Below are 22,343 nucleotides of genomic sequence, written 5' to 3'. Positions count from 1 at the left end.
AAACACTTGCCCTAAGGTGCAGAATCTTCTTCATTATTTTTTTTTTTTTTTTTTTTGAGGCGGAGTTTCGCTCTGTCTCCCAGGCTGGAGTGCAGTGGCCGGATCTCAGCTCACTGCAAGCTCTGCCTCCCGGGTTTACGCCATTCTCCTGCCTCAGCCTCCCGAGTAGCTGGGACTACAGGCACCCGCCACCTCGCCCGGCTAGTTTTTTTTGTATTTTTTAGTAGAGACGGGGTTTCACCATGTTAGCCAGGATGGTCTCGATCTCCTGACCTCGTGATCCGCCCGTCTCGGCCTCCCAGAGTGCTGGGATTACAGGCTTGAGCCACCGCGCCCGGCCTTCTTCATTATTTTTAACAGTAAAAATTAAACCCAATATTGCAAAATCTTTCCTTTTTTTTTTTGAATCAAGCAAATCAATAAATCTATGGATGAAAGCCAGTTAAAAACCATAGCAGAGAGCAATGCTATGTTATTCTGATTCCAGTGGAAGTGAGCATCGGATCAACCACACCGACTCGATACTCATCTCTACATGGTACTCTACAGATTGCGTATCCCTTTTCCCAAGTACTTGGGACCACAAGTGTTTTAAAAGAATTTGGGATTTCTTCAGACTTCTGAATACAGTCACCCCTCGAAGCACACAGGTTTGACCTGTACAGGTCCACTCATATGCGGGTTTTTTCAGCCAGACGTGGGTGGAAAATACAGTATTTGTGGGATGTGAAACTCATGTAAACAGAGGCTGACTTTTCACATGCACAAGTTCTGCAAGGCCAACTAGAGTACTTGAGCATACACGCGGGCCTTGGAGCCGATGCCCCACCTAGACCGAGGGACAACTGTGTTTGCAATATACATACCGGCTGAGCATCCCAACTCGGAAAATCTGAAATGCTCCAATCACCATTTCCTTTGAGTGTCATGTCGGTTCTACGAAAATTTCAGATTTGGGGTTTTCGGAGTTGGGATGCTCGATCTGTACTAAGAAGCTGTAGTTGCAGTAGTTCCGAGGGTCCCACATATCTCAGACTCAGCTCAAGGCTATACTTCCTGAAACACAGGTCAACTGTCACATGTCATTGAAAAAATTCCAGTTCTTCACTTGGGCCCCTGAAGAGCACTGATGAGCAGCCACTGTATTTCTAAATCCCTTTTCTACATCCTTCTTTCACCAGCACAAACTCTGGACCTAACAAAAAGATACCAACTTCCCCTCATCGTCCTGGCCTCTCCCTATTGGTGTTTTTTTTTCTTTGAGACAGTGACTTGCTCTGTCACCCAGGCTGGAGTACAGTGGCTCAATCACAGCTCACTGCAGCTTCGACCTTCTGGGCTCAAGTGATCCTCCCACCTCTGCCTCCCTAGGAGCTAGAACCACAGGCACGCACCATCATGCCTGGCTAATTTTTGTATTTTTTGTAGAGATGAGGTTCCGCTATGTTGCCCAGGCTGGTCTCAACTTCTGGGCTCAAGTGATCTGCTTGCCTTGGCCTCCCAAATCCTACAGGTTCTTAAAAGCAGTGATGGGTCAGTGTGGTCGGGAGAGGAACTGGGCTCCTCCCACACCTGTACATCCTTTGGGCTCATTTGGCTCTTCTCATTATCCCAGTTTACTCCCCCCAAAATATCCAGGAGCAGCCAAGAAAATAGTGCTCCCTATCCTGGCCTCCCAGAGATCATGGGAGAAGGAGAAGCTAAATGTGTGAACAGAAATATAATATTCTTCAGCAGGTTGAGGGTGGGGGAGATTTCCCCAGTAAGAATGAGTGACAGTGTCAGTGCCTTCAGGGATTTAAATTTTATACAATCCCTGGTATCTACAAGTAGATACACAAAACATACAGATAATAAAATCAATGCACAAACACCGAATTGAAAAAATATATGACAGCATGAAGAAAAACCCGTGACTAAATGCATCTCTCCTGATCCCGACTGCTGCCTCCGACCCCTCAGATTAAGTAACATCTCCCTCCTCTGAACTCAAAACCACATTACTTCTCAGCACAGCTCTGGGGAAGCTGGGACTCTCTATTCTGCTACATGCTTGTTTCTATGCCCAGCTTCTATCTTTATCCCTCCTGAATCCCTGCTCCCTGCAAAACTCCAAACCTCTACAACTCTGACCTCGATGGCACAGCTCTCCCAGCCACGCTGGCCTATCCCTACCTTTAAACATGGCATTCCCCTTTACCAGCCTCTGCCTCGCACTTGCTGGCATCCAGGCCTGAAATGCCCTTGACCTCTTCCTCCTTCAAGTCTCCCTTCACTTTCCTGACTGCCCCCTGTTCCCCAGGGATCTACTTTTGCTCCTCTTCTCTCTTGATTCATTCCAAGGAACCACACACAATTTGACCATCCACAGCTGATTATCCTGAATTGATACCACCAAGCTGGATACCACTACCTCCCTCCAGAATTCCAGCTGAAATTGACTTCTTTAGTAGTACACATTCACCTGAATGGCCAAGAGGCAGCCCTGTAAGTAACTTCCCAAATACTCTCTGAAACCAGCCCTCCTCCCATTGTTTCTAACCCAGGGCGTGGCTTTGCCATCCGCTACATGGCCCAAATAACACTACAAATGCTTCTGTGTATGGAACCCATACCATACACAGATACTGTTTTTCAACCAAATACTTCTCACATCAATTCCCTCCTCTCCACCCTCACTAAAACTGCCTTCTGCAAACTTGAATCATTTCTCTGCCTGTGCTCTTTCAACAGCTTCCTAAGTGGCCTAACACATGCCTGGCATATATTTGCTGAAAGAATGCCGGAACCAAGGAACAGTTTCCCTGCTTCCTCCAGTACTTCCTCCTGCCAGGTTTGTTTCCGCATGGCCACAGAAGTGACTGCCCTGAAAGTAAGATCAGATACATAACTCCTTGCCTTAAAAGTTCTGCCAGCTCACTATTTCAGAAGATCAGCTCCTCTTGCCAAAGTGTTATCACTGGGAAAAACTAGCGACTGAAGCCTCAAACAAAAGGGGAGGCATTTTAGAAATCATGTTAGAGTTCTACTGAGCAGTAACTTAAATATAAGCTTGAAGGGGGTAAGAAAATGCTTATAACATAATTTTAGTAAAATAGAGGACTAGACTGCTCATAAGGTCTGATCTCACCTACATACAGAGATGCATGGAGAAAAACTGGAAGGAAATATGCCAAAATGAGAGTAGCACCCATTTCTGGGTAGCGAGATTTTGGGGAATGTTTTGCGCTTCTCCTTTAGAGTTTCCTCAAGTTTCTAGATTTTTTTTTTACAAGGATCACTCATTACTTTGTGATAGGAAAAAAATAAGCACAAATAAAAACAATCTCCCAAATCTTTTGCTTCGCATGTGCAGCTCTTAGCACAAGCCATCTGGTTTTCGGCTCTCTCTATGGTCTTATCTTCCCCTCCTCTCCACACCTCATGCGCATAAACTAAACTCCTCCTCCTCAGCAGCAGTCACATATGCCAGTCCTGGAATAACAGCCAGGTTCTGCAGGGCAGACGCACGGCCTCCATAGCTCTCTCGTCTATCTGAGGCATCACCACATTCTTGGTAAGTTTTGAAGCACAAATCCTCATAAAGATGTGATCAATTGAACTGAGAAGACAGAGAAACCAAAGCTAACAAGTGCCTGTTGATCACTGTCCTATATCAGGAGCCCTGGTCAGAAACCAGAAGTGAACGTGTTACTAAAATTCTATAGAAAACAGCTATAATAACAACCACCACTAATCCAGCCAGGTGCGGTGGCTCACGTCTGTAATCCTAGCACTTTGGGAGGCCAAGACTGGAGGATCACTTGAGGTCAGGAGTTCAAGGCCATTCTGACCAATATGGTGAAACCCTGTCTCTAGTAAAAATACAAAAAAAATTAGCCAGGCGTGGTGGCAGGCGCCTGTAATCCCAGCTACTCGGGAGGCTGAGGCAGGAGAAGTGCTTGAACCCAGGAGCTAGAGGTTGCAGTGAGCCAAGATTGTGCCACTGTACTCCAGCTCGGGCGACAGAGCCAGACTTCATCTCAAAAAAGCAGCAACAACAACAACAACAAAACAACCACTAATCCCTACTAAGGGATGATGAGCAGTGGAATTGCAAGCAGGAATTAACTGGTTCAGAGAGACTGGGCCCAACTGCCCAGGTATACACAGAAGCAGAGCCTGGAGGAACCAGATCTTACTTGAGAAAAGGTGGTCATTGTGTTAGACAAAAGGAGGCTGCAAAGAGAAAGAGGCAAAAAGCTGTGCTGAAGAACAAACTGCTAGCTGCTTCTCCGCCATGGCTTTCCCTCCTTCCTCTCTCTAGAAAGTGGCTATTTGAGAAGTAGGTTTCTTTTTTTAAACCCTTAGCAAATTTCAAGAACGTGCCCAGTTTCATTGCCCAGCCTTTCAAAGAAAGAAGGTCAAATATATAAGAACAGAGACTAATCGAGGGTAAAGCAAACCTTTGGAGCACTGAAGCGTGTTTTTGCTGCTGCCAAACAGATGCTGTACAGTTGAGGGATTCTCCAATAATGGGATTCTCAAGTTCACTGTCCAGGATCAAAGTCACGTCTGCTGTTAATCCCTGTTCTCGATGGGAAGAATGGGCAGTCTCTAGGAGTGGCCAGATTAGAGGAGGGGTGGGGTTGCAATAGCCTCTACAGTGCTCAGCATCTGCCCCCACCAAGGCACAGGTGCATTCGTTCAGGCTTTGATCACTAACAGAGACAGGAAACGAACTCAAAGCTTACTCTTATTGAGGGCCGACAAGGTACCAGATGCTCTCATATGCATTTTCTCCAAGCTCACAAGAGCTGTTTGAGACCCATATCATTCTTATTTTTGAAATAAAGAAACTGAGGCTCACAGAAACTCAGTAATTTGCCAGTGGGTGATACTAATAGTGGTGAAGCCAGGTCTGCCTTTAAAGCCTCATATGGTGATTTATGTGCCCACCAAATCACATCTCATGCTGACATGTAATCTCCAGTGTTGGAGGTAGGGCCTGGTGGGAGATGTCTGGATCATGGGGGACCAATCCCTCCCGAATGACTCAGCGTCATTCCTTTGGTGACGAGTGAGTTCACGCGAGATCTAGTTGTTTAAAAGTGTGTGGCACCTCCCAATCTCTCTCTTGCTCCTGCTCTGGCCATGTGACATGCCGGCTCTGGCTTCACCTTTTGCCATGACTGGAAACTTCCTGAGGCCCCACCAGAAGCCAAGCAGACGCTGGCACCAGGCTTCCTGGACAGCCTGTGCAGAGCCATGAGGCAATTAAACCTCTTTTCTTTTTAAACCACCCAGTCTCAGGTATTTCTTTATCACAATGCAAGAACAACCTAACAGAAAACCCAAATGCTTGCCCTGCCCCGTATTTCCCCCAATAATACTATGCTGTCCACAAAAACGCAGATGTCACTGGCTAATACCCCACAGCACAGCGGAAGGGGCACAGGTCTGAGAGTCAGTAACCCTGAGTTTAAATCTCCTCCCCTACACTAACACATCACTCACTCACTTCTCTGGGCCTAGCCACCACCAAAGGGTGAGAAGCATCACTCAGGACTAAAATGAGGATTTTAAAAGATCGTGGATGGTGCCTGGTATGTAGCAAAAATTTGAAAAAATACGGTATCCCTTCTCTTCTTTAAAAATGTTAACATCTTGAAGCTTTGGTTAATCAAAAGACTCTAAATCAGCTGTGTTCATTTCCAATCAACCCCAAGCTTCAACACAGGTTCCTTGAACAATCTATAATTTGCAAATCCAGATCCAGATAATGAAGGCCGAGCAGGCTGAGTAAATTGTCAAGCCTAAGAAAGGTTTCAGAAAGTTAAAGCAAGGTCACAAGAGTGGCACACGTGTATTTCACTTATTTAACTGAAAATGGTTTCCCCGCAGCCATGCAAGAGTGATGGGTGCCATATTCCATGGCATGATCACCTCAACGTAGGCAAAAGGACTCTGTTAGAAGTCACTGGCCAACTTCTGCAGTCAACAGGCCCAGTCCTCCACAGAGCAAGGTGATATGTGGCCAACTTCTGCAGTCAACAGGCCCAGTCCTCCACAGAGCAAGGTGATATGTGGCCAACTTCCGCAGTCAACAGGCCCAGTCCTCCACAGAGCAAGGTGATATGTAGACACCTCCTGGCACAGTTCCCGCGGCGTGTTTTGTAGCAGTAAAAACAGGCAGCATGGTGCAGGGGAGGAGCAAGCTGCCCTCCCACAGCCCTCGCATCAGCTGTGCAGTCAGGGCGGCCCCACTATGCAGAGCCTGGCTTCAATACCTGCAAAACCTGCTCCAACGAGGTTTAAGAACCAGACATAATATGCAATGCACTGAATTAACTGCTTGTCACATCATGGGTAACTATTAACTATTCCAACTAATCACATAACAACTAGTAGCCATTATTTATCGGATATTTTCCCCAAACACTCAAGGAATGACTAGTTATTTATTTATTTTTTGAGATGGAGTCTTACTCTGTCACCTAGGCTAGAGTGCAGCAGCACAATCTTGGCTCACTGCAACCTCCACCTCACAGGTTCAAATGATTCTCCTGCCTCAGCCTCCTGAGTAGTGGGGATTACAGGCATCCACCATCATACTCGGCTAATTTTTGTATTTTGAGTGGAGATAGGGTTTCACCATATTGGTCAGGCTGGTCTCCTGACCTAAGGTGATCCACCCGCCTCGGCCTCCTAAAGTGCTGGGATTACAGGCGTGAGCCACCATGCCCAGCTGAATGGCTGTTTAAATCTTGCAGAAGTAAAACAAGTATTTCACTGGGGAAAGACAGATTTCAAACACCTCTGCCACATATACCTTCATTCCAGAGTTGCGTGGAGGAAATTTTCTAAATCATCTATTAAATCCCTGGCTCATCAATCTAAAATGTGAAAATGTGTTCCGAAGTGATTTTCTAATGGAGATATTGGCTATTTCCCCACAGGAATAAATTTAAATTACACACTTAGGACTAAGGCCGAGATTCCTGCAGATCTAAGCTTTAATATCATGAACACAAATTTAACCCAAACAGAGTGACCTACCTTCAGATAGGGAGAAGTTTCATGGTGTAGGCATTGCAAAGCCTAGCTTCTTACCTGAGTCAGCTGAATATAAGTATTGGGTATAAATCTTCAAAGTTGAGCTGGAAACATATACTAAGACAAACTGTCCATTTTTTATATCACTGGCAAGTTTAAGAAGTTCATATCTGAGCCAGAAGAAATGACGCTCTCCCACAAAGTTCCATAAGGGCAGAAGGGATCTTTGTACTTTCAGGAAAAAAAAAAAAAAAGCTTGGTTGGTGCCTACTGCTAGAATGTCCACTGGAAAGACTGCAGCCGGTCCACAGGAGGCCCACTGTTCTAATGGGAAGAGCGTGCACTTTGAGGTCAGGCGGCCAAGGCCACCTCCAAGCTGTGTGATTGTGGACAAACTATCGCTGCAAATGAAGACTGCAATACCTGTCTTTCAGGGCTGCTCTGAAAATGGCTAGTAATGCATGCAAAGCACTCAGCACAGTGCCCAATGCCGAGAAGGCTCCCAGTATGTAGAAGCTAATACATTTTGTCATTTTGCACAAGGCAATGTTCTGGGAAAAGTCCAAGAAACAGATTCAGAAAACACAGGGTCCAGTCCCAGTTCCAGTACTTCCTTGGAGCCACAAATTCTAATCCCAGTTTTAATCCATTCTAACCCTGGGGTTCCCAGGGTTGAACTCTCTGAAAATTAATTCCATCCATACACTCTGCTGCTTAAAACCCCCATGACCACCCATTTAAAATCTAAACTCCTTAGTATGGCAAAGGCCCCTGTCTATCTTTTCTGCCTCTACATTCACTGTCCTCCTTTCTCTGCCTTCCTACCTCCTCCTATCCAATCTCTCCCCAGCCCGCACCCCTTCACACCCCAACCACATGAAATACAGTCATTCCCCTCCCACAGCATGATCTCTCTTGGATACCAAAATCGCTCAAGTCCCTGATCTAAAATAGCACATCTGTATATAACCCATGCACATCATTCTGTATAACTTACTCTCTAGATTTATTATACCTAATAAAATGTAAATGCTATATAAATAGTTATACTGTATTATTTAGGAACGAATGATAGGAAAAATGTCTGTACATGTTCAGTACAGATGCAGTTTTTTTGTCTGGATACTTTCAATCCAAGGTCGGTTGAATCCACAGCCGCTGAACCCGTGGACACAGAGGCCAACTGTAACTGAGGCTCCTGAGATACACAAGTCACACTCTGTGCCTGTACCTAGGGCACTCGATGATTGGAAGGTCTCAAAGGAACCTCAATACCGACTCATCTTTCAATACCCAGCTCTGGTATCAACTGTCTTTGAAGCTTTAAAATTCCTGTGAGCATTTGCATGACTACACTTACACATCCCTGACCGTGCATTCTGCACAGATCACACCTGTGACACTAAAACACACTCAACAACCCACCGTAGAGATCACACCTGTGACACGAAAACACACTCAACAACCCACCGTAGAGATCACACCTGTGACACTAAAACACACTCAACAACCCACCGTAGAGATCACACCTGTGACACTAAAACACACTCAACAACCCACCGTAGAGATCACACCTGTGACACGAAAACACACTCAACAACCCACCGTAGAGATCACACCTGTGACACGAAAACACACTCAACAACCCACCGTAGAGATCACACCTGTGACACTAAAACACACTCAACAACCCACCGTAGAGATCACACCTGTGACACTAAAACACACTCAACAACCCACCATAGAGATCACACCTGTGACACTAAAACACACTCAACAACCCACCGTAGAGATCACACCTGTGACACTAAAACACACTCAACAACCCACCGTAGAGATCACACCTGTGACACGAAAACACACTCAACAACCCACCGTAGAGATCACACCTGTGACACTAAAACACACACAACAACCCACCGTAGAGATCACACCTGTGACACTAAAACACACTCAACAACCCACCGTAGAGATCACACCTGTGACACTAAAACACACTCAACAACCCACCATAGAGATCACACCTGTGACACTAAAACACACTCAACAACCCACCGTAGAGATCACACCTGTGACACTAAAACACACTCAATGACCGACCATACAGATCACATCGCTGACACTAAAACACACTCAACGATCCACCGTAGAGATCACACCTGTGACACTAAAACACACTCAACAACCCACCGTACAGATCGCACCTCTGACACTAAAACACACTCAACGATCCACTATACAGCTGGCACCTTTGACACTAAAACACACTCAACAAACATACTGTATAGATCGCACCTCTGACACTAAAACACACTCAATGATCCACCGTACAGATCGCACCTGTGACACTAAAACACACTCAACAACCCACCGTACAGCTCACACCTCTGACACTAAAACACACTCAACAATCCACCATACAGCTGGCACCTTTGACACTAAAACACACTCAACAAACATACCGTATAGATCGCACCTCTGATACTAAAACACACTCAACGATCCACCGTACAGATCGCACCTGTGACACTAAAACACACTCAACGATCCACCGTACAGATCGCACCTCTGACACTAAAACACACTCAACGATCCACTATACAGCTCGCATCTTTGACACTAAAACAAACATATCATACAGATCACACCTCTGACACTAAAACACACTCAACAATCCACCATACAGATCACACCTGTGACGTTAAAACACTCAACAATCCACCATACAGCTCGCACCTGTGATACTAAAACATACTCAATGATCCACTATACCACTCACACCTGTGACACTAAAACATACTCAACAAACACACCATATAGATCGCACCTCTGACACTAAAACACTCAATGACCCATCGTACAGATGGTACCTCTGACACTAAAACACACTCAACGATCCACCATACAGATCACACCTGTGACATTAAAACACACTGATCCACTGTACTGGTCACACCGGTGACACTAAAACACACAACAATCCACTATACAGCTCATACCTGTGACACTAAAACACACTCAACGATCCACTATATAGCTCACACCTGTGACACTAAAACACACTCAATGACCCACCATACAGCTCGCACCTGTAACACTGAAACACACTCTATTCACCATACAGATCACACCTCTGACACTAAAACACACTTGACCCACCATACAGTTCGCACCTGTAACACCAAAACACTGAATCCACCGTACAGATCCCACCTCTGACACTAAAACACACTGAACGATCCACCGTACAGATCACACCTGTGACACTAAAACACACTCAACGATCCACTGTACAGATCACACCTCTGACACTAAAACACACTTAACGATCCACCGTACAGATCACACCTGTGACACTAAAACACTCAACAATCCACTGTACAGCTCGCACCTGTGACACTAAAACACAATGAACAATTCATGTACAGACCACACCTGTGATACTAAAACACACTCAACGATCCACTGTACAGATCGCACCTGTGACACGAAAACACATGCAATGATCCATGTGTGAACTCCTTTTGAGAAAGTATCATTTTATCTTTTATATCCACAGCATATAGCAATTGCCAGGAATAGAGTAACACTCAGTAAACATAAACTACATGCATACGTGAGTGCACCATAGATGAACGCAGGTTACATCACTGCCCCACAGAAAACTGTGGGATCGATAACAAGTGAGGGGACTGGATCAGGACACTAGGAAGAAAAGAGGAGGAGAATAAAGAGAGTGAGGAAGAGGAAGAGAACATAAAGAAAAGGAGAGAGCAGAAAGAGAAGACCTTGAGACAAATTTAGGATAATATTTTGCAAATAAACCGGGAATGAGCTTTGGAATTGCGAATCCTAACGTGAGCCGATGTTAACATAAGAGCACTGCAGTCTTAAAACACACATATCCTTTCTTCACTTGCATCCTCTTAAAAAGCCTGTAAAGAGGGCAGGGCAGGCACCTCCTCCTCACTTTGCAGATGAGAGCCGTGAGGCCCAGGGCAGCACTTCCCACGGAAAAGGGGCTGAGGAAACAAAGGCTGAATTCGAACCCCGGGGTGGTTGTGTTTGTGTTTTGTTTTGTTTTGTTTTGCTGTTTGGATGGTATGCAGCTCTGCTATTGAGATGTGTCTGCCTTGGTATCAAGGACTATCTAGATGAAATACAGTGATGTGGGTTTTAATTTCCTCTTTCCTTACCAGATGACATTTGGGCCACAATCCAACCCTTAGGGATATTTCATTTAATGAGCTCCATGTTGCTTTTTAAAACAGCCACATCTCTTCAAAAGCACAGAATATAAAACAAAAGAGAACAGAACAAAAGAAAACAAATCGAGATTTGTCACGGGGGAGCCAATATGGGCTAAAGACAAGGGCAGGGCAGGTGGTCTTGGGGGCTCAGGAAGAGCCTTTCCTTGACACAAGGACGCTTGGTGCACTGGCCATCCAGTCTCCAATGCTCAGCTTAAGCAACACCCATTCTAGGGAAACCGTCTGCTTCCCCCTCAGAGCATTCACAGCATCCACAGGGTGGCCCTGAAACCGCCTTTGCAAAATGATGACTGAGACAGTGAAAGAGATCTAACTTAACTGACTGCATCTTGCTTCTAACCTCCAAGCTGTCCTTGTTCATTCCTGGGCATAGGCTGAACTAACTTTGGGAGAAACTTCATAGTTTAAACAGAGACGGTAACAGCCCTTTCCCAAAGCAGACCTCCTCCTTGCCTGGGGACTAGATTGCCTTTGTAGTACTAACATTAGCCACAAGATTAAAAATTATGGTTTAGGAGTCATGCAGATGGAGGCTACAAGATTCTGACCCTCCCTGAACTGCTCCTAAGATCAGCGCTTGAGATATTTTGCAGACCCTGCACTTGATGGATCAGCTGGCTCCACCCGGATTGATAAACTGGCTTGTCTGATCTTGTGGCCCCATCCAGGAACCAACTCAGCACAAGAAGACAGCTTTGACTCCCTGTGATTTCAGCCCTGACCAATCAGCACTCCCGGCTCACTGGCTTCCACCAAGTTATCCTTAAAAACTCTGCTCCCCGAATGCTCAGGGAGGCTGATTTGAGCAGTAATAAAACTCTGGTCTCCCGCACAGTTGGCTCTGCATGAATTACTCTTTCTCTATTGCAATTCCCCTGTCTTGATGAATCGGCTCTGTCTAGGCAGCAGGCAAGGTGAACCCCTTGGGTGCTTACAATCCTATGGTATCAATGTCCACTCCAAGTCCGCCTCCTCTCTGGGCTGAGATTTCCTGAATGGCAGGAACCATGTCTCTCCTCTGGTAGTCTCAGAAGTTGGCCTAGCACCAAGGACGTTCCTGTATTCAGCAAATATTTATTAGCACATTCAACGTGCCAGATACTGTGCTTGCAACGAAGGACACCACAGTGAGACGGAAAGAGGGAGACAGATGACGCCAGCACAGCAGGCTGAACGCGGCAACACCCAGCACAGGGCAAGGGGCGAGTGCGGGACTCCTGGGGGAAGACGGCAGTGCAGTTGAGGTCTGGATCCCCAGGAGATTTCAGAGAGCGAGAAGAACGAGTGGAGCTGGGGAGCTGTGTGCCTCACAGCTTCTCAAAGCACAGTACAAAGCAGGGCTTCTCGCACGTGAACATGCATTCGAGTCACCTGGGGGTCTGTGGAATGTAGATTCCAAACTCAGGAGGTCTGGGAGGGGCCTGAGGGTCTGTATTTCTGACAGGTCTCCCAGGGGGATGCTGATGTTCTTAGCTGGTAAATCACACTGTGAGTAGCAAGAATTGTGGACTATCCCAGGTATCCGGATACATGTAAAGACACAGATCCAGGCCTAGACCTTCTGACCTACACAGGGATCCTGTGAAATGCGTATTAACCAACGTCACTGGAGGAAATAATTACGCAGACAGGTTAAGTAACCTGCCTGATGTCACACAGTTAGTAGGTGACCAAACTGGAATGTGAACCTAGGGCCATCTACGCCCCCAGAGCCTTTCTTCCTTCCACTGCATCATGCTGCTTTCTCAATAAATATCTGCTCAACTCAGTAAATCACTAAGTATCCCAAAGTCAAAGGTAAATATCTTTGCATCACCAGCACCACGATCTATATCCACAGATCTTCAATTGCTTTATTGCACACTCCTATGAGCTTAAAAAAAAACACTTTTGAGAATACATCCCCAATATGCACATTTATTTAAAGTATACATTAGTACATTTTTAAATGAATGCAAAAATAAGTATTAAAACAGATGAGACGGTAACTTTGGAAGACAATGTTTTGACTGAAAACCGTAGGGCTAAAGATAAAAGGAACTGCATACTACATACCCACAAAAATTAAAAATAATTTTTAAATAAAATGTTTTTTTAAAAAGGAATGGCATGGAAACCGTGTACTCTAGTTGGTAAAGTTGCTTCTCACAGGGTGCAGAGGAGCAACCCTGAAAGTGCTTTACATGCACACTGGAGTCAAGTCAACAAAGAGTAGCTGGTGGGACCTAGTTTCTCACAGCCGGAGAGGGAAGGCACAGATAAACCAGACAGGAAAGCTAGAATGAGCCCTGTGGGACTGGACTTAGTTACACTCATGTTTAACCAGATGGATAAATACAGAAATAATTACAGAGATGTGTAGCTGCATGGGTTTCCTAGCCCTATCCACTGAAGGGGCCTAGAAGCAAGGCCAACCAGGACAAATCCTCCGTAAAGAATTCCAAATAATGTCTGTAGATGCACCCCCACCAGAAGGGGGAGCTCAGTTCCCATCCTCCCAGCCCCTGCCTCCAGCCCTAGAGTGTGGGCTCCACTTAGTGATTTACTTCCCAGTTAGAGAATATAGAAAGTAGACCAAAAAGAGTCACTTTCCAATAGAGAAACCTGGCAAACACGACCCTGGCCAGGCGATCAAGGCCAACGACTTGATCACCAATGACTCAGATGGGCACCCCTGCAGTGGCGTCATGAGAAGGGCACGTCAACTCCTTCTCATTATAAGGAAAATATCAGAGAAACCCAAAATGAGGCACAATCTGCAAAATATCTGACCAGCACTCCTCAGTACTCTCAAGGTCATGAAAAACAAGGACAGATGAGCCATCATAAACCAGAAGACACTAAGAAGACCCAGAGGATAAATGTCATCAAGTGTCCTGAATGGGACCTGGGACAGAAAAGGAGAGGAGCAGATACACGAGTAAAATCTGAATCAAGGATACAGTTTAATGCACAGTGATGCACCCATGCTGGTTTCTTATTGTGTGGCAAATGTACCCTAGTAATGTACAACGCTGACAATGGAGAAAACTGATATGAAGGATATATGGGAACTCTCTGTTCCATCTTCACAGATTTTCTGTAAATCTAAAACCATTCTGAAATCAAAAGGTACTTTTCAAAAGGATGAGATGAAAATAGATGTAATATTCTTCCTGTGTTCCAATAGCATGTCACCACTGTGCTGTTCTAATGCCAGATGCAGGGCTCACAGACCCAAGCCTTTCAGAGTCCAGAGGGGCAAGAAGAATGTGAAGTAGGCAAGCGGTCAACCCAGGCAGAGGCAGGACTGTGACCGGTTGGGAAGCACGTGCCTGTCTAAGACATCCTAAAGCAAAATATTCTGAAAGAGAAAACAGAAACCTGCAGGCTGAATTTCCCAGCCCGTCCAGCCAGTTTGCTTCCTCTAAGCTGAAGTATAGATTGGAAACCAGAATGCAATTTCCACAATGGAATTAATTACAGCTGTTTATGCAGTTTCTTGAGAGAAGGTCTCCTGTCCTGTATTTCCCAAACACTGTTCACCTGCTGATCTGCCTTGATGCAAAAAACAAACAAACAAAACTGTTCTTGGATTCTTCCAAGGATGCTGCCTCCACTGAGTTTTCTTAACAATCATTTGATATTTGACAAATTTTATTTTAAACTTTTCCAGAAAACAGCTCATAGAGTTCTCATTTACTTACTCAATGCCTACTGTGTATACTGTTACAAAATATCTTTGATTCCCCTGAACAAATCTAATTTCAAATATTATATCTCATTGTCATTCATATGTTTTGTCGGATGATAGGTCTTGATATTTAATTTAAAAATACAGTCATACTCTGAGTCATTTTGATGCTGGGGACATTTTTATGTAATACATCTGACTCCCACTCAAACACTAAGTCAATATTCTCATCCTAGAGCTTATGAAGGGAAGAATGGGAAAAGGGGAGCAGCCAGGGACAGGGAGAGGCTGGGGGACAGGATGATGGCCAAGCTTGGCACAGCACACAGCAGCAGTGCCGTGTCGGGCGGGAGGGAGTAAGAAGGCTCAGCTGGCCGTGACAAACCATCAGAGCTATGGCAGGTCAGGGAGGGCTCTGAGGAAAGAATGTGGAAGATTCCAGCACCGCGGGAAAGATTTTGGAGTCAGGCACACCTGAGTTTGCACCACAACAATATCATTTATTAGCCACATTAGTTTATAAAGTATCTGCTCTAAGCCTCAGTTTCCCCATTCCAAATGGAGATATCAACACATTACGGCCGTTTGGTGAGATAAAAGCTCATCTTTTGTAATTTAAAAAAAAAAAAAAAAGCCAACAAGTCTTTCAAAGATTGTCCACAATGATCCTCAAAAACAGAAAAGGGAAATAAAACCCCAACTTCTCAACTTCTGCAGAAGCTCTTAAACAATACCTTACTTTCAAATTAGACAGTAAAAGGGAAAAAAAAGCAACATCCTGTTTCTGTTTTTCTACTAGGCACTCTATTCCTGGGTAATTAAATCGCCCCAGTGGTTGAGCTAAAAGTTCTAAAATTTACAAGAAAAGGTCACTTTATAAAAGTAGAAAAAATAACAGAGAAAATCCTTTCACAGAACTTGAATGACATTATTAAACCAGGCAAAGATTATCCATTGATTTTAAACATTAGATGCCTGACTGACGTATTTGTACTACTGCCAAAGTATTGACGCCTAGAATATTCTCTGGTTGCAAGGGGAAAGACACAATGGGCTCAGACCCTCATTGCCCTATCCAGGGGTCAATTCTAACCTCACTAGTGGTCGAAGGTAACGCAACCTGAAGTACCAGCTTCACCTATGAAGTATTCTAGGCAAAGAGGTTTTGTCTGAATCGTCGAGCTTTCGCATACAAATTCTAGTTTAAGGGAAATCAGGGGATGGAGAAACAGATCCAATAAAACAACTAGATAAATCCAAAAGGTAAGACATTCTACAGGACAACTGATCTGGTCTCTTCAACAAGCGTCCAAAAGAAAAAAGTGGTGCTAGCTGAAAACAAACTTAAAAGCAAAATGTGATGCATTGAGTGGTCCTGGATTGTGTACTGGTGTGGCTAATTTGTTATAATAAAATCTGGGGATCAAATGGGAAAAAATTTAAAATCATCTGCAGAGTAGAAGCAATAAAAAATTACTGAAATAGAAAATGGAATAGCACTAATTGAACAAAGCAAGATACAAAATAGTATTTACAGTGATCTAATTTTGAATTATAGGGAAAACACATCCACAGGTATTCATATAGGCAATTCATTAAATGATCCTGAGTGATACACACTCTGGCTTCACGGTCGTGATCTCTGGGCAGGAGGAAAATGAAATTTCTCTCCTTTCATTTTTGTCTCAACGGTATTCCTGCGCTAGTCTGTGCTGATAGTGCTTCTGTAATTATCAACCATGTGTTGTTTGTCCGAAAAGTCCCAGTGTCCTAACAGCCTCACAGTGTTGCCCAGTGAGGCCAGGACAGTGGCAGTGCTGAAAGCTTCCACCTGTGTGAGGGCTTGTCATTCAAAATGCGAGTGAGGACTTCGGAGCTTCACTTGATGAACGGCAAGTTTCCTAGCAGGAAGGAAGGAGTGAAAATCGGTGCTTGTGGGAAGGCTGAGCTAATAGACAAGCGCAAGGTAAATTTCGCAGAAGAGACAGAGGAAACCGGCTGGAAAAGATCAAAGGAATTCTGCTGGAAGTAAGAAGGACTCAGCCAAGGCAGTGGCTGTATGTGGCCATGGAACATCACAATCATCTAAGAGTCCTTTATAAGGAAGAGTGTGCAGGACTTCCCCACTGGCTGGGTACCAGGAGTGGTGGAAGGATCACATATGAGGCCAAGTATTAAGCTGCAAAGATTAAGAACATCAAGAAAACCCAGAAGCCCTCCACACGCACAAACTGGAGGAGGACAGGGCACATAAAGGAGATTACAGTGGCCAGTGCTGTCAAACTTGGTGAAAGATGGACAATGACATGGTTTGGATGTTTGGTCTCCTCCAAATCTCATGTGGAGATGTGACCTCCAGTGTTGGAGGTGGGTCTGGTAGAAGGCGTTTGGGTCATGGGAATAGATCCCTTATGTTTTGGTGCCCTCCACACAGTAATGAGTGAGTTCTCGTTCTGTGAGTCCACATAAGAGCTGGTCGTTTAAAAGAGCCTACCATCCTTATTCACAATAGCAAAGACTTGGAACCAACTCAAATGTCCATCAATGACAGACTGGATTAAGAAAATGTGGCACATATATACCATGGAATACTATGCAGCCATAAAAAAGGATGAGTTCATGTCCTTTGTAGGGACATGGATATAGCTGGAAACCATCATTCTGAACAAACTATCGCAAGGACAGAAAACCAAACACCGCATGTTCTCACTCATAGGTGGGAATTGAACAATGAGAACACATGGACACAGGAAGGGAAACATCACACACCGGGGCCTGTCGTTGGGTGGGGGCAAGGGGGAGGGATAGCATTAGGAGATATACCTAATGTAAACGACAAGTTAACAGGTGCAGCACACCAACATGGCACATGTATACATATGTAACAAACCTGCACATTGTACACATGTACCCTAGAACTTAAAGTATAATGAAAAAATAATAATAAAAATAAAAGAGCCTGCCATCACTCACTTGCTCCTGCTCTTGCCCTGTGACACAGCAGCTCCCCCTTTGCCTTCCAACATGATAGGAAGCCTCCTGAGGTCCTCACCAGAAGCAGATGCTGGCACCATGCTTCCTTGCAGCCTGCAGAACCATGAGCCAGTTAAACCTCTTTTCTTTATAAATTACCCAGTCTCAGGTATTGCTTTATAGCAATGAAAACAGACTAATAGAGATGATGAACAAGGGCAGTGAGAAAAAGATCACTGGACTTTATTGAGAGGAAATCTTAACAGACAATTCCAGTGAACGGAATTTCATCAAAATGCTGAGGATGTCGGCCAGATGCCAGAAGGTTACACCGGGGGAGCTTGCTCAATAAATTTAAAAATCATCTACGGAGATGTCACTTTAAAAACAGACAAACAGAAAGAAAAAGAAGGAAGAAAGTATGTGTAGGAATACTCAAAGTAGATACAGAATGATCACATTAAGTAGCAATATTGACATCTCCTTTACAATGATTCTAATGTCAAACTTATGCTGCCTAGAAAATTCTTAGTGTCACCAGGAGTTAAATAAGATATCACTGGTATTCAGAAGATATGAAGATTACCAAAAGTATGGATAAGTCATTCAACAAAGCAAAAGTTATCAAAAGTTTATGCTGCATGATACATGAAACCATTTCCTGAAGTCTACAGTAAATGTGTTCATTTATTTTTTGCTTTGTAAGAACAAGAACCCAAACTACAATATGTAGAAAGATTGGAAACATTCATCACTAAAAGCATCATTTACAAAGAGAGTGTTATGTAAATCTCATTAACACAGAATTAATGTTCAAGTGCTCTGATCCAGAGGAAATCGTTAAGATTAAGAAATTTAACTTAAATAAACAGAATTCTCAGAAGACTGCCACTTCACAACCTACTTGAAAATAAGAGATTTTAAATCATGAATGCACTACATGAACTATTTTAAAAATCAAAGAGAACAACTCAAATGGATTAATGAGAATACAGATGAGCAGGAGGAATCCCCACCCAGAAGCCGTGTTAAATGTAGCTCAGCTGCCACCCAGACAGCTGGTTCAGGCAGGCCTGGGCAACCTAATCTGAATCTGGGCTCCCGCTCACCGCCCCTCCTACAGTCTCCATCTCAGCTACCAGAGTCACCATCTGCCCAACCATGCGACCATTCTTGTCCTTTCACCTCACTCTCCAGATGCTGATTCCCATAGAGCATTACCGACATTACCTAGGAGACGTCTCTGACAAGTGGCCACTCTGGTCCACCCCCTCGTCCTCAGTCTTATTTCCAACCCTCACCATCTTCCCTATGACTCACTGAACAGATCCTTCACACATTTTGTCAGATTTATTCCTAAGTGTGTCATTTGTTTTGAGGCTGAAAAGGATGTTACATCATGACCAGATAAGGTTTATCCCCAGAATGCAAGGTTGGTTTAACATTCTAAAACCAATCCATGTAAGTCACCATATTAACAAAGAAAGAAAGGAAAAACATGATCATCTCAAAAGATACATAATAAGCATTCAGGAAAATTTGATGTCCTTTCCTAATTTTTAAAAAAAATTATCAGTAAACTAGGACTATAAAGTTCAGAAAGACAAAACAATTATCTTCTATGTTACAGAACTGCTTTATAAAGTCAGCCAAAGCCTAAACAATATCTAATACTTTTTCTGCATGTAGTCTTACATTTGCTTTCTTTCTTTTCTTTCTTATCTTAAAATTTTCCTTAGGGGCTATTATTTATAAAGCAATAATTTACTTTATCATAGGATATCTTATGCCTTGAAATGAATGTCAGAAAATTCTCTGTATGCTGTCTTCCTTGGCAGAACAAGAAAAAAAACTAGGATATTCAAGTTTTGATTTACCAAACTAATAAATTCTGGCTAGGGGTGAGTCACAGTATTACTATTTCCTTATGGTCTTAAGGTGGCTCCATGGTCTGCATCATGGAGTCTGGATCTTTAAAGTGGCATTCAGGAGTCTTCATTTGTGGTCTCACCTTATATGTTCTAACCTCATCTTTTATGGCCCTACTTCAACAATATTGCCCCAAATACATATATACATACATACATATATATACACACACACACACATATACACACATATATATACACACACACATATACACACATACATACACACACACACACATATACATATATATATATATATATTTAAAAAGCCCATTTCTCCTTGTTTTTGCTGAGGCTGTTCCTTTGGCTTAGAATGCCTTTCCACCACTCCCTGCGCCTTTTTGCCTGCCTCCTTCCCAAGCCATCTGTGACCCTTTCGGTGGCAACAAGCATCTGTCGAGCACCCATCATGTGCCATGCATGGGGAAAGATGAAAGCAAAGCATTTCTGCCTTCATGGAGCTTGAAGTCTAGTGGGATGACAGACAAGGATAGTGCCAACGACTCCGCCCAGTGATGATGAGACTGCACCTGGAGAAGGCATGCAGGAGCCGTGTGTCTCTTCAGCCCCCAGGAAGCAGAGCATTCCCTGCAGTTGGGTTCTGTGCAACGTGCTTCACCATAAGAACTGCTGTTGACATACTAAGGATGGTCTCCATTTCAAAGATGGCCTGAAGTAACCCGTCCACTCTAACAAAGCAGGGAAAAAGCTGAGGTTCATTACAGATCTGTTTGAAGCCAAATACATGTGGGGTTTTCCCTCCTTCATTCTGCCTGTTTCAGTAGTGGAGATATTTCTAGGGGTGAGGGACAGAATTCTTTGTTTGATGTGGTCTCTATTTCAACTGCTTTGGATTTTTTAGAAACTAATAATGTCACCTAATGTCCTTACCCAAAGCAAACATATTTGCTTTCTGTCAGTCATTCTGAATAGCAAATCTAACTCAGTTTTCCTGTTTGGCAAGAAATGCAATAAAAGCACACATTTCCTTCCACTGTCTGGTTTTTTCCTACTGTCTTTACATGGATCATGCTGAACGCACTGGTGGTGGCTGGTCTTAAGAGAATAGCTCATGAGTCTCACCTAGCACTGCAAAGATTCCCCAGAGTCCCTGTGGACGCTGCAGATGAACTACCTGGTGCTTCTCAATGACAGCATCCTGCAAAGATTTGAGGATTTTTGAGAATCCTGGTGTTTTGCTGCCATGAATCATAACCTGGGAGAATGCTGAAGCAGGGCTGGCGGCTGTAGACATTTGCCAGACAAGTGTTTCTAGACCTCCCCCAAATAAGCATGTCAATGCCTAGATTAATTAGATGCTTACATTAAAATTTAATCTCAGGCTGGGTGCAGTGGCTCATGCTTTAATCCCAGCACTTTGGGAGGCCGAGGCAGGAGGATCACGTGAGGTCAAGAGTTTGAGACCACCCTGGCCAACATGGAGAAACCCCGTCTCTACTAAAAATACAAAATTAGCCGAGCATGGTTGCACACGCATGTAGTCCCAGCTACTTGGGAGGCTGAGGCAGAAGAATCACTTGAACCGGGAAGGCAGAGGTTGCAGTGTGCTGAGATCGCGCCATTGCACTCCAGCCTGGGCGACAAGAATGAAACTCTGTCTCAAAAACAAAAAAGATTCATCTCAAATGTTTATTAAAATTCCTTCTCAGGAATTCAGGTATTATCAGTCGCTGAGGCATCCCAAACTAAGCTACTTAGAGAGAACTTACCATGTACCATTTCCATGAGACACACCAGAAGTGTTCATAAGGATGCTTGTGGTCTAGTCCTAAAGACAACAAAAAATGTCAAAACAACTTGAAAAATATTTCATCTCTTAAGGCGGCGATCCTCAAAGCATGGTCTCCACATCAGAAGCAGCGGCAGCACCTGGGGGCTTATTCTACATGCAAACTCCCAAGCCCTCTGAAAATGGGGTCCAGCAAGCTGCGGCGTAACCAACCTTCCAGGTGATGCTGATTCAGCCTAATGTAGGTGCCACTGCCTTAAGGCGCTGGCATGATCAAATGTAGCAGCCTGTGATCAACAGAAAGACACACTGAAGAGCAGAGCAATTCTTTAGAAGTCATTTCATTTGCTTTCTGGTTCGCTCGCCCAACATCTAATGACAGCCTGCTCCATGTCAGCCCCTATAGCAGGCACTGGAAATGCATAGGTTCCTGTGGTATCCCACTCTGATTCAGGCACACACAGTCTACTGGGGAAACTGCACGTACATGCCATCGGCCCTTGAACAACATGGGTCTGAACTGCGCAGGTCTACTTAGAAGCAGATTTTTTTTCAACCAAAGGTGGAACAAAAACACAGTATTGGTGGGATGTGAAACCCACATATTTGCGAGGCCAACTTTTCATATTCGGGGGTTCTGCAGGGCCAAGTGCAGGACTAGAGGATGTGTGGATTTGGGTGTGTGGGAGATCCTGGAACCAATCCCCCATGTA

The 22,343-nt window shown here is 44.2% G+C and overlaps 2 protein-coding genes and 1 long non-coding RNA gene across 9 annotated transcripts in view; 1 reads left to right on the top strand and 2 right to left on the bottom strand.

Moving 5' to 3' along the window:
- The window catches only part of CHRAC1 (chromatin accessibility complex subunit 1), an 873,427-nt gene that overhangs the window by 551,708 nt on the left and 299,376 nt on the right, over positions 1-22,343 (top strand). The window lies entirely within an intron of this gene.
- The window catches only part of TRAPPC9 (trafficking protein particle complex subunit 9), a 723,405-nt gene that overhangs the window by 455,800 nt on the left and 245,262 nt on the right, over positions 1-22,343 (bottom strand). The gene's annotated exons all lie outside the window — the stretch shown is intronic.
- LOC126960570 (uncharacterized) lies at positions 136-21,478 on the bottom strand. Its single transcript, XR_007728058.1, has 3 exons — positions 10,339-21,478; positions 9,060-10,293; positions 136-8,474 (listed from the first exon to the last, which is right to left on the bottom strand). It is a non-coding gene; the product is annotated as an uncharacterized LOC126960570 (long non-coding RNA).

This window comes from Macaca thibetana, chromosome 8, assembly GCF_024542745.1.
Source record: "Macaca thibetana thibetana isolate TM-01 chromosome 8, ASM2454274v1, whole genome shotgun sequence".
Lineage (NCBI taxonomy): Eukaryota > Metazoa > Chordata > Mammalia > Primates > Cercopithecidae > Macaca > Macaca thibetana.
The sequence above is the reverse complement of the archived record's forward strand: the minus strand, read 5'-3'. Positions and strand labels throughout refer to the sequence as shown.